At 40.7% G+C, this 12,127-nt stretch overlaps 2 long non-coding RNA genes and 1 other non-coding gene across 5 annotated transcripts in view; 1 reads left to right on the top strand and 2 right to left on the bottom strand.

Annotated features, from left to right (window-relative positions):
* Positions 1–1,905: 1,905 nt before the first annotated feature.
* On the bottom strand, positions 1,906–5,063 carry LOC121557892. Of its 3 annotated transcripts, none has more exons than XR_006659080.1 (4): positions 5,049–5,063; positions 2,743–3,050; positions 2,184–2,311; positions 1,906–2,056 (listed from the first exon to the last, which is right to left on the bottom strand). It is a non-coding gene; the product is annotated as an uncharacterized LOC121557892 (long non-coding RNA). The 3 variants fall into 3 exon arrangements; XR_006659079.1 differs by lacking the exon at positions 5,049–5,063 and adding an exon at positions 3,454–3,495; XR_005998430.2 differs by lacking the exon at positions 5,049–5,063 and having other exon boundaries at positions 2,743–3,504.
* A 381-nt stretch (positions 5,064–5,444) lies between these two features.
* Positions 5,445–5,516, top strand: trnae-cuc. The gene has a single exon. It is a non-coding gene; the product is annotated as a tRNA-Glu (tRNA).
* A 6,097-nt stretch (positions 5,517–11,613) lies between these two features.
* Positions 11,614–12,127, bottom strand: part of LOC121559392 — a 30,418-nt gene continuing 29,904 nt past the window's right edge. The window contains exon 3 of the long non-coding RNA XR_005998767.1: positions 11,614–11,823. This is a non-coding gene — a long non-coding RNA (uncharacterized LOC121559392). The remainder of the gene's footprint in view (positions 11,824–12,127) is intronic.

Raw genomic sequence — 12,127 nt, 5'->3', positions numbered from 1 at the left:
CCAAACTGTTGCTTTCACTGTGAATGTACTTTATTGCACACAATCCTCAAATTAAATGGAGCATACATAAAATAAACAATGTATTTACATTGGCTCTAATGTCTATGTGTGTGAGAGAGACAGAGAGAGAGTGAGACATGTTTTTCAACTCAGAAAAAAGCACACTGAATTTCCTCAAACTGTACACATTATCAATCACACTTTGATTTGATAGATATTTAGAGTAATTATGTAGATATTGATCATGGATATCTAGGCGTAGATACAGTGGGGAAAAAAGGATTTAGTCAGCCACCAATTGTGCAAGTTCTCCCACTTAAAAAGATGAGAGAGGCCTGTAATTTTCATCATAGTTACACGTCAACTATGACAGACAAATTGAGAAAAGAAAATCCAGAAAATCACATTGTAGGATTTTTAATGAATTTATTTGCAAATTATGATGGAAAATAAGTATTTGGTCACCTACAAACAAGCAAGATTTCTGGCTCTCACAGACTTGTAACTTCTTCTTTAAGAGGCTCCTCTGTCCTCCACTCGTTACCTGTATTAATGGCACCTGTTTGAACTTGTTATCAGTATAAAAGACACCTGTCCACAACCTCAAACAGTCACACTCCAAACTCCACTATGGTCAAGACCAAAGAGCTGTCAAAGGACACCAGAAACAAAATTGTAGATCTGCACCAGGCTGGGAAGACTGAATCTGCTATAGGTAAGCAGCTTGGTTTGAAGAAATCAACTGTGGGAGCAATTATTAGGAAATGGAAGACATACAAGACCACTGATAATCTCCCTCGATCTGGGGCTCCACGCACGATCTCACCCCGTGGGGTCAAAATGATCACAAGAACGGTGAGCAAAAATCCCAGAACCACACGGGGGGACCTAGTGAATGACCTGCAGAGAGCTGGGACCAAAGTAACAAAGCCTACCATCAGTAACACACTACGCCGCCAGGGACTCAAATGCTGCAGTGCCAGACGTGTCCCCCTGCTTAAGCCAGTACATGTCCAGGCCCGTCTGAAGTTTGCTAGAGTGCATTTGGATGATCCAGAAGAGTATTGGGAGAATGTCATATGGTCAGATGAAACCAAAATATAACTTTTTGGTAAAAGCTCAACTCGTCGTGTTTGGAGTACAAAGAATGCTGAGTTGCATCCAAAGAACACCATACCTACTGTGAAGCATGGGGTGGAAACATCATGCTTTGGGGCTGTTTTTCTGCAAAGGGACCAGGACGACTGATCCATGTAAAGGAAAGAATGAATGGGGCCATGTATCGTGAGATTTTGAGTGAAAACCTCCTTCCATCAGCAAGGGCATTGAAGATGAAACGTGGCTGGGTCTTTCAGCATGACAATGATCCCAAACACACCGCCCGGGCAACGAAGGAGTGGCTTCGTAAGAAGCATTTCAAGGTCCTGGAGTGGCCTAGCCAGTCTCCAGATCTCAACCCCATAGAAAATCTTTGGAGGGATTTGAAAGTCTGTGTTGCCCAGCGACAGCCCCAAAACATCACTGCTCTAGAGGAGATCTGCATGGAGGAATGGGCCAAAATACCAGCAACAGTGTGTGAAAACCTTGTGAAGACTTACAGAAAACGTTTGACCTGTGTCATTGCCAACAAAGGGTATATAACAAAGTATTGAGAAACTTTTGTTATTGACCAAATACTTATTTTCCACCATAATTTGCAAATAAATTCATTAAAAATCCTACAATGTGATTTTCTGGATTTATTTTTCTGATTTTGTCTGTCATAGTTGACGTGTACCTATGATGTAAATTACAGGCCTTTCTCATCTTTTTAAGTGGGAGAACTTGCACAATTGGTGGCTGACTAAATACTTTTTTCCCCCCACTGTATATCCACTCCTAAAATAAACTGGAGCATACAGAAAATAAACAAGTAATTACAATTTATTTACATTGGGGATAGAGTGTGTGTGCATGTTGTGTTTTATTTTTCCTTGTCAGCCACCCATCTCTGCTTTGTCAGTCTTGATAGGCCCAGTGTATGCACTTCTGGGCAGTGGTGGAGTGCATGGCAGATCTGAAAGAGAGATGCACAAAGTGACAGCAATTATATAGCTCAACAACATGTTTGTGTGTGCACATCTGTTGGTGTGAGCGTATGTAATATAATTCTAGTGAGCGTATGTAATATAATTCTGAATTACCGGTATCCATCTGGGAATCCTCAAAAGGTTCTCCCTTCACGGCCAGTGTAGTAGGAACTGGTGCAGCCGGTAAATTAAATACCACAGGACTACTGTAACTGCAGCTGAACTGCTGGGGGGTGGCAGATCTAAAAGAGAGGCACAATTTTTGGGGGACGGTGTCTGAGGTGTAACTGCGTTGGATCTGTCAAATTGGTAAGCAGCTGCTCTTGATTACTATCACGAAGCTACACCTGTCCTACTCGCGTTACAAGTTCAGAACGAGAAAGTGTAGGCTATATAGAAATAATTACGCTCAAATTGAAAAATCATTAAACGAAATAATGAGGATTTCTATCATCCTAATGGAGGTGTAGATTACATCTCACATTCCAGTGTTCAAACTTGTACACAAGGCTGTATGAGATTTCTGTTAATGCCAGGAGCCACTTGTGGATTTCACATCTCTAACACAGTTCCACCTCAGACACAGCCAAAAGAACCACTATGCGGATGTGATTGAGTAGAGCCCCAAGTGAGGGAGAGCATGCATGTGTGTATACATGTATGTGATAATTACCTGTATCACCTGTCGCGGCCGGTGTAGCAGGTGCAGGGGCAGACGACTGCAGCTGTGAGGGCTGTGGTTGAGCTAATAGGGGTGTCATATCTAAAAGAGAGAGGCACAATTTTCTTAAGTGAAAATAATTATACAACAAAATAGAGTGAGTGATTGAGTGAGTATAAGTGTGTGTGTGACCATTTTCTGGACCACATCACACTGCTTCAGGTCTACAAGCCTCTGGAAGTTTCAGCGTGTCACTCCAGGCCTGGAACAGATTGATTGAAACACGGTTACCTGTCACCCACCGAGCCTGGTTGGCAGATCTGAAAGATAGGCACAATATTATTTTAATGACAAAGCCTCGACTACACACTAACCTAAATTAAGTGTGTGTTTGTGTGTGTGTGTATATTGGGCAACCACACAGCAGACTTCATTTTCCCAACTGCTCATTGTACTTGCCCTCGCAATCTGTGGTGTGTGTGATCTGTGTTATTGACTCAGAAGTGTGTCAACCTGACCACATCCTTGTAGTAGGACATTCAGTGATTAGCTTCGCAAAAAAATACTATCAACAGTGTACAGTAAAAAGGATATCAAATATTCAGATCTGGATTGACAAGTAGGTTAAATCATGTGAAGTTACAAAACCTCTAGGGCTTAGTCTACACTTAAATTAAATAAAGGATGCAGGACCTGAGCTCTAGGACCATGCCTCAGGACTACCTGGCCTGATGACTCCTGGCTGTTCCTGTCCCCAGTCCACCTGGTCGTGCTGCTGATCCAGTCTCTGCTGTTTCTGTCTGCGGCTATGGAACCCTGACCTGCTCAGGGCTCCCCGGAAGTGCTACCTTGTCCCAGACCTGCTGTTTGATCCTGTCTCTCTCTACTGGACCTGCTGTCTCAACCTCTAAATGCTCAGCTATGAAGAGCCAACTGGCATTTACTCCTGAGGTGCTGAACTATTGCACCCTCTATAACCACTGCGATTATTATTTGACCCTGCTGGTCATCTATGAACATTTAAATGTCTTGAAGAACGATCTGGCCTAAATGGCTGTACTCTTTTATAGTCTCCACCAGCACAGCCAGAAGAAGACTGGCCACCCCTCGGAGTCTGGTTCCTCTCTAGGTTTCTTCCTAGGATCCTGCCTTTCTAGGGAGTTTTTCCTAGCAACTATGCTTCTACATCTGCATTACTTGCTCTTTGGGGTTTTAGGCTGGGTATCTGTATAAGGACTTTGTGACAACTGCTGATGTAAAAGGGGTTTTATAAAATGCATATAATTGATTGCTTGTATATGCGTCTATTCATGTCAGTAACTCTAAATATGACATTAAGTTATCTTAAATTTCCTTAATAGGAAGTTGTACGTTAAGCCAACACTTTTTCCTGGTCTTTCCTGCTGGGGACAGGGGGCTTCAGGTTTGGGAATGGAGGGCCTAGAGAATTGGAATATTAACTATAATTAGAGCCCACATTTATGAATTAATTTCAATTTGAGTTAGATGTGTATCTCTTCTGATTGAGAATTGCTGATTATATGCTGTATATGTCTATTTTCGTTTGAAAATATGCCACTGAACCACACAATTTTATCTAGTGAGAGTGCACACAACCATTAGCTTATTTTCCCAGGTCAAAGGTAACACAATTTCGTCAAGGGAGACCTAGCAGAGGGCAGAGCTCTCAAGTAAAAGGCATATCCATAGAAGCAGCTATGGTACGGATAAAGACAATGTGACACCACCACAGCTGCATGAATGTGTGATCTCTCTATAATATTAGCTAATTTAACAATTTCCAGACCCAACGAATAACAAAACAGTATGAAGGCTATTGTTGCTGTATTGTAGCCTACTCTACACCACCCCATCAACCAACTACTATCTAGCGACAAGGCTACGTTGTTATAATTGTGTAATGTTGTACTGTAGCCTACTGTACACCACATTAACCACCTAGCTAACTAGTGATAGCTTAACTAGCTAGCTCTAAAGAAACAACCAATGACATAAACAGGCTTTTAAACTAAATATCTATCTAGCTACTATGAGTGCATGTAAAACAACTTTAGAGATGATTGCAAAGTTGACTTCCCGGTCTGCTAGACTGCTACTCTTGGGAACTAACGTTAGATGGAGGCATCAACATAGGACGTTAGCTATTAAACTATCTATCCAGCAAAAATCTCGAGGTCAAAAACGAAATAAACTATGTTAAGCCATGCTTTAGTAAGATAAGTCCAATCTGACTGAAATAATTAACAGGCTGAACGTAAATTTATGTGACTCATTACTAGCTAACTTTAGCTTGCTACCTCAGTGACTGCTGCTGGGCGAAGAAATATGCACTTCCTGTTTACAGTGTTCCTTATGGGAAATCAGACTAGCGCCACAAAAACAACCAGTGGCCAATAATTATATTACACACGGGTTGGTTTAGAAACCCCATTGACAATGCATGCAAGCCAGCGCACATGCGAGCGTTTAGCTACCTCTATACCAGCTAACATTAGCTTGAAAATGGGAAGCAAATGCTGGAATGTGGAATGTGAAAACTAGCTAGATATAATAGCTAGCTAAGGGAATCATCAGGCAGTTGAGGGAATTTATTTGGTGATAAAGGAAAACATATTTCGAAGAAGGAATGTAATGTAACGTAGAATGGATCCCTTTCATTTATATTACGAAATGCAAGCTCTTATTAACACCGCTCCCTGGTGGTCTAGTGGTTAGGATTCGGCGCTCTCACCGCCGCGGCCCGGGTTCGATTCCCGGTCAGGGAACTACACCTTTTGTAATGGCTCGATTCCATTTTATGTAGCAATATCATCTGTAAGTAAAATCTGAACATATTGTCCGTTTTATAATAATCGGAATAATGTATTGGTCATTCACTAAAACATTGATTAACACAATCAATGTTTTAGTGAGTGGCCATGCATTATTATGATATATGAATCATTTTTTTGTGCTGTCTGTGATAACATTAATTAGAGATGGTTTTACTAACTTGCAGGATTGTTTCAGCCTCTAGTACTTTTCAATAAATTCAATAAGTGGATTAGTTTTAAATATTTTCTAAAACATAACATTAAGTAGGGCTGGGCCCTATGGCCAAAATATCATATCACAATATTTTTCTCATTTTTGAAGGTATGGCGGTATTTGACAGTATTTTAATTTTCGGAATAATAAAAGTTCCAATATGTTTTATGAGTAGTGCATGATCCAGGTTATGGTAAAAAAATATAAGTGCTATTAATGGGCTTTCGCCATTATGATTGTTGTATACTTAACCAAACTAGGAAAAAACTGACAGTGAACTTTTCATTTATTTAGTATTGTATGAACATATCTTCGTAGACGGTATTGTATAAAAATGCATACTGGTATGTGTAGCCATACCGGTATACCTTGTTATTGACATACGATACTGGTATACCTTGTTATTAACATACGATATTAACATACGATATTGACCAGCCCTAAAATGAAACATGTCCTGACAAATAATTTGTATATGAATTTCTCTGTACTTTAACCCGGCTAGCTCAGTCGGTAGAGCATGAGACATAATCTCAGGACAAGGTGACTTTTATCAATATATTCGGCTCTATTTACTCTCAGATTCGAAAATGCTGTTTAGCATCAAAGTAAACATCATGCAAGACTACAACTCAATGAAAGCTCCTGCACGCCATGTTTAGCTGACACCTTTGCTGGTAGCTAGCTACTAGCGACCTTGATCCAAAACTAAAGACATATTGAACATTTTAATTTACTGTTCCGTATTTTATTAGACCATTATTTGTCTTATTTATGCATTTGGTCTTGTGTCTTGTACAGAATACTATCCTAGTAGCATTCAGATATTTATAATGTGTCATGAATATTTGGCAGAAGTTTACATACACCTTAGCCAAATACATTTAAACTCAGTTTTTCACAATTCCTGACATTTAATCCTAGTAAAAATTCCCTGTCTTATTTTAAGAATGTGAAATGTCAGAATAATAGTAGAGAGAATGATTTATTTAAGCTTTTATTTCTTTCATCACATTCCCAGTGGGTCAGAAGTTTCCATACACTAAATTAGTATTTGGTAGCATTGCCTTTAAATTGTTTAACTTGGGTCAAACGTTTCGGGTAGCCTTCCACAAGCTTCCCACAATAAGTTGGGTGAATTTTGGCCCATTCCTCCTGACAGAGCCGGTGTAACTGAGTCAGGTTTGTAGGCCTCCTTGCTCGCACACGCTTTTTCAGTTCTGCCCACAATTTTTCTATGGGATTGAGGTCAGGGCTTTGTGATGCCCACTCCAATACCTTGACTTTGTTGTCCTTAAGCCATTTTGCCACAACTTTGGAAGTATGCTTGGGGTCATTGTCCATTTGGAAGACCAAGCTTTAACTTCCTGACTGATGTCTTGAGATGTTGCTTCAATATATCCATATAATTTTCCTTCCTCATGATGCCATCTATTTTGTTAAGTGCACCAGTCCCTCCTGCAGCAAAGCACCCCCACATCATGATGCTGCCAACCCCGTGCTTCACGGTTGGGATGGTGTTCTTCGGCTTGCAAGGTACCCCCTTTTTCCTCTAAACATAATGATGGTCATTATGACCATACAGTTCTATTTCTGTTTCATCAGACCAGAGGACATTTCTCCAAAAAGTATGATCTTTGTCCCCATGTGCAGTTGCAAACCGTAGTCTGGCTTTTTTATGGCAGTTTTTCCTACAGGATCTTTACAAGGTCCTTTGCTGTTGTTCTGGGATTGATTGCACTTTTCGCACCAAAGTACGTTCATCTCTAGGAGACAGAACGCGTCTCCTTCCTGAGCGGTATGACGGCTGCGTGGTCCCATGGTGTTTATACTTGCGTACTATTGTTTGTACAGATGAACGTGGTACCTTCAGGCGTTTGGAAATTGCTCCAAAGGATGATCCAGACTTGTGGAGGTCTACAATTATGTTTCTGAGGTCTTGGCTGATTTATTTTAATTTTCCCATGATGTCAAGCAAAGAGGCACTGAGTATATACAATTGAAGTCAGAAGTTTACATACACTTAGGTTGGAGTCATTAAAACTTGTTTTTCAACCACTCCACAAATTTCTTGTTAACAAACTATAGTTTTGGCAAGTCGGTTAGGACATCTACTTTGTGCATGACACAAGTAATTTTTCCAACAATTGTTTACAGACAGATTATTTCGCTTATAATTCACTGTATCGCAATTCCAGTGGGTCAGACTTTTACATACACTAAATTGACTGTGCTTTTAAACAGCTTGGAAAATTCCAGAAAATGATGTCATGGCTTTAGAAGCTTCTGATAGGCTAATTGACATCATTTGAGTCAATTGGAGGTGTACCTGTGGATGTATTTCAAGGCCTACCTTCAAACTCAGTGCCTCTTTGCTTGACATCGTGGGAAAATAAATCAGCCAAGACCTCAGAAAGATAATTGTAGACCTCCACAAGTCTGGTTCATCCTTGGGAGACATTTCCAAACGGCTGAAGGTACCACGTTCATCTGTACAAACAATAGTACGCAAGTATAAACACCATGGGACCACGCAGCCGTCATTCCGCTCAGGAAGGAGACGCGTTCTGTCTCCTAGAGATAAACGTACTTTGGTGTGAAAAGTGCAAATCAATCCCAGAACAACAGCAAAGGACCTTGTGAAGATGCTGGAGGAAACAGGTACAAAAGTATCTACACCACAGTAAAACAAGTCTTATATCGACATAACCTGAAAGGCCGCTCAGCAAAGAAGAAGCCATTGCTCCAAAACCGCCATAAAAAAGCCAGACTACAGTTTGCAACTGTACATGGGGACAAAGATCGTACTTTTTGGAGAAATGTCCTCTGGTCTGATGAAACAAAAATAGAACTCTTTGGCCATAATGACCATCGTTATGTTTGGAGGAAAAAGGGGGTTGCTTGCAAGCCGAAGTACACCATCCCACCCGTGAAGCACGGGGGTGGCAGCATCATGCTGTGGGGGTGCTTTGCTACAGGAGGGACTGGTGCACTTCACAAAATAGATGGCATCATGAGGAAGGAAAATTATGTGGATATATTGAAGCAACATTTCAAGACATCAGTCAGGAAATTAAAGCTTGGCCGCAAATGGGTCTTCCAAATGGACAATGACCCCAAGCATACTTCCAAAGTTGTGGCAAAATGGCTTAAGGACAACAAAGTCAAGGTATTGGAGTGGCCATCGCATAGCCCTGACCTCAATCCCATAGAAAATTTGTGGGCAGAACTAAAAAAGCATGTGCGAGCAAGGAGGCCTACAAACCTGACTCAGTTACACCAGCTCTGTCAGGAGGAATGGGCCAAAATTCACCCAACTTATTGTGGGAAACTTGTGGAAGGCTACCTGAAATGTTTGACCCAAGTTAAACAATTTAAAGGCAATGCTACCAAATACTAATTGAGTGTATGTAAACTTCTGACATTGGGAATGTGATGAAAGAAATAAAAGCTGAAATAAATCATACTCTCTACTATTATTCTGACATTTCACATTCTTAAAATAAAGTGGTGATCCTAACTGACCTAAGACAGGGAATTTTTACTAGGATTAAATGTCAGGAATTGCGAAAAACTAGCTTAGCTAGCTAGCTACCTACCTAGATGATATTAGCCATATACCCTTATTTTACCAGATCCTCTTCTCCTTCAGCCGGTGGAGGTCTTTATTTAATCCTTTACAATTTCTGCCAACTATATGAACAAGGTGAAATCTATTTCAATTCATGGTGTCAGAATGCACTGCTGTATTAAAGCAATTCAGAACTAACTTGTTGACATGTTCTGTTGCAGATTCAAAGCCAGATTCACTCATTTCAGAATGTATCCATAATCACGAATGAATAAGCATATTCTTTTGACAAGAATGCACCTAGTCACCCATCAATCACGTCAAACACCTGAGCTCCAACAATGACATTGTTTTAAAGAAATCAAAATATTAAACAATGCATACGTATGCCTTTTATACATAACATAAACATCTGAATTTGTACTGAACAAAAATATAAACACAACATGTAAAGGGTTGGTCCCATGTTTCATGACCTGAAATAAAAGATCCCAGAAATTTTCCATATGCACAAAAAGCTTATTTCTTTCAAATTCTGTGCACAGAAATCACTTGGAGCTGATGATCTGGTGTTTTTACAACAACAAATAAATATATATATATATATATACAGTGGGGGAAAAAAGTATTTAGTCAGCCATCAATTGTGCAAGTTCTCCCACTTGAAAAGATGAGAGAGGCCTGTAATTTTCATCATAGGTACACGTCAACTATGACAGACAAATTGAGGAAAAAAAATCCAGAAAATCACATTGTAGGATTTTTAATGAATTTATTTGCAAATTATGGTGGAAAATAAGTATTTGGTCACCTACAAACAAGCCAGATTTCTGGCTCTCACAGACCTGTAACTTCTTCTTTAAGAGGCTCCTCTGTCCTCCACTCGTTACCTGTATTAATGGCACCTGTTTGAACTTGTTATCAGTATAAAAGACACCTGTCCACAACCTCAAACAGTCACACTCCAAACTCCACTATGGCCAAGACCAAAGAGCTGTCAAAGGACACCAGAAACAAAATTGTAGACCTGCACCAGGCTGGGAAGACTGAATCTGCAATAGGTAAGCAGCTTGGTTTGAAGAAATCAACTGTGGGAGCAATTATTAGGAAATGGAAGACATACAAGGCCACTGATAATCTCCCTCGATCTGGGGCTCCACGCAAGATCTCACCCCGTGGGGTCAAAATGATCAAAAGAACGGTGAGCAAAAATCCCAGAACCACACGGGGGGACCTAGTGAATGACCTGCAGAGAGCTGGGACCAAAGTAACAAAGCCTACCGTCAGTAACACACTACGCCGCCAGGGACTCAAATCCTGCAGTACCAGACGTGTCCCCCTGCTTAAGCCAGTACATGTCCAGGCCCATCTGAAGTTTGCTAGAGTGCATTTGGATGATCCAGAAGAGGATTGGGAGAATGTCATATGGTCAGATGAAACCAAAATATAACTTTTTGGTAAAAACTCAACTCGTCGTGTTTGGAGGACAAAGAATGCTCAGTTGCATCCAAAGAACACCATACCTAATGTGAAGCATGAGGGTGGAAACATCATGCTTTGGGGCTGTTTTTCTGCAAAGGGACCAGGACGACTGATCCGTGTAAAGGAAAGAATGAATGGGGCCATGTATCGTGAGATTTTGAGTGAAAACCTCCATCCATCAGCAAGGGCATTGAAGATGAAACGTGGCTGGGTCTTTCAGCATGACAATGATCCCAAACACACCGCCCGGGCAACGAAGGAGTGGCTTCGTAAGAAGCATTTCAAGGTCCTGGAGTGACCTAGCCAGTCTCCAGATCTCAACCCCATAGAAAATCTTTGGAGGGAGTTGAAAGTCCGTGTTGCCCAGCGACAGCCCCAAAACATCACTGCTCTAGAGGAGATCTGCATGGAGGAATGGGCCAAAATACCAGCAACAGTGTGTGAAAACCTTGTGAAGACTTACATAAAACGTTTGACCTGTGTCATTGCCAACAAAGGGTATATAACAAAGTATTGAGAAACTTTTGTTATTGACCAAATAGTTATTTTCCACCATAATTTGCAAATAAATTCATTAAAAATCCTACAATGTGATTTTCTGGAATTTTTTTCCTCATTTTGTCTGTCATAGTTGACGTGTACCTATGATGAAAATTACAGGCCTCTCTCATCTTTTTAAGTGGGAGAACTTGCACAATTGGTGGCTGACTAAATACTTTTTTCCCCCACTGTATATATATATATATATATATATTATTATTATTTATTTATTTTTTTCTCAGAAAACTTGAGGGACTATGGGGCATAAAAGGCATAGTGTGGAATAAGGGGTAGCTAGAGAGATTGTTGTCCATGGAATAAAACATAAAAAGGGGCGCTGGTGTGCCTCTTTTAGGTCGTTGTCACAAATATCCGGCCCGTGTCCAGTCAGCGTATGTCCCTCGAAGTCATTCCGTCTCACTTGCAGCATTCAAATCGTGGTCATCCTGTGTCTATGAATCATTAAAGACGAAGAGTGATCACAGCATTTACACAAATTGAGCCATAGACAATACAACTTAAGCATTGAGGACAGCATTTTGTTGACAACATGGTGATTTACACCAGGGGTTCCCAAACTTTTTCACTCAGAGCATTGGGGAGAATCCTGTTCCCCCCCTGCGCGCGCGTGCATGCACCACGTCTATTTCTATGCGCACAAGCACTGTTCATGACACACTGTTCACACCCCTCTTGTTGGTGGAGAACTTTGCCGGTTTAAAGCTTATGTCCTGCATTTCTACACATTTTGTCATG

This window comes from Coregonus clupeaformis, unplaced genomic scaffold (assembly GCF_020615455.1).
Source record: "Coregonus clupeaformis isolate EN_2021a unplaced genomic scaffold, ASM2061545v1 scaf0760, whole genome shotgun sequence".
Classification (NCBI taxonomy): domain Eukaryota; kingdom Metazoa; phylum Chordata; class Actinopteri; order Salmoniformes; family Salmonidae; genus Coregonus; species Coregonus clupeaformis.
Note: the sequence above shows the minus strand (reverse complement) of the source record. Positions and strands in the feature narration are given on the sequence as shown.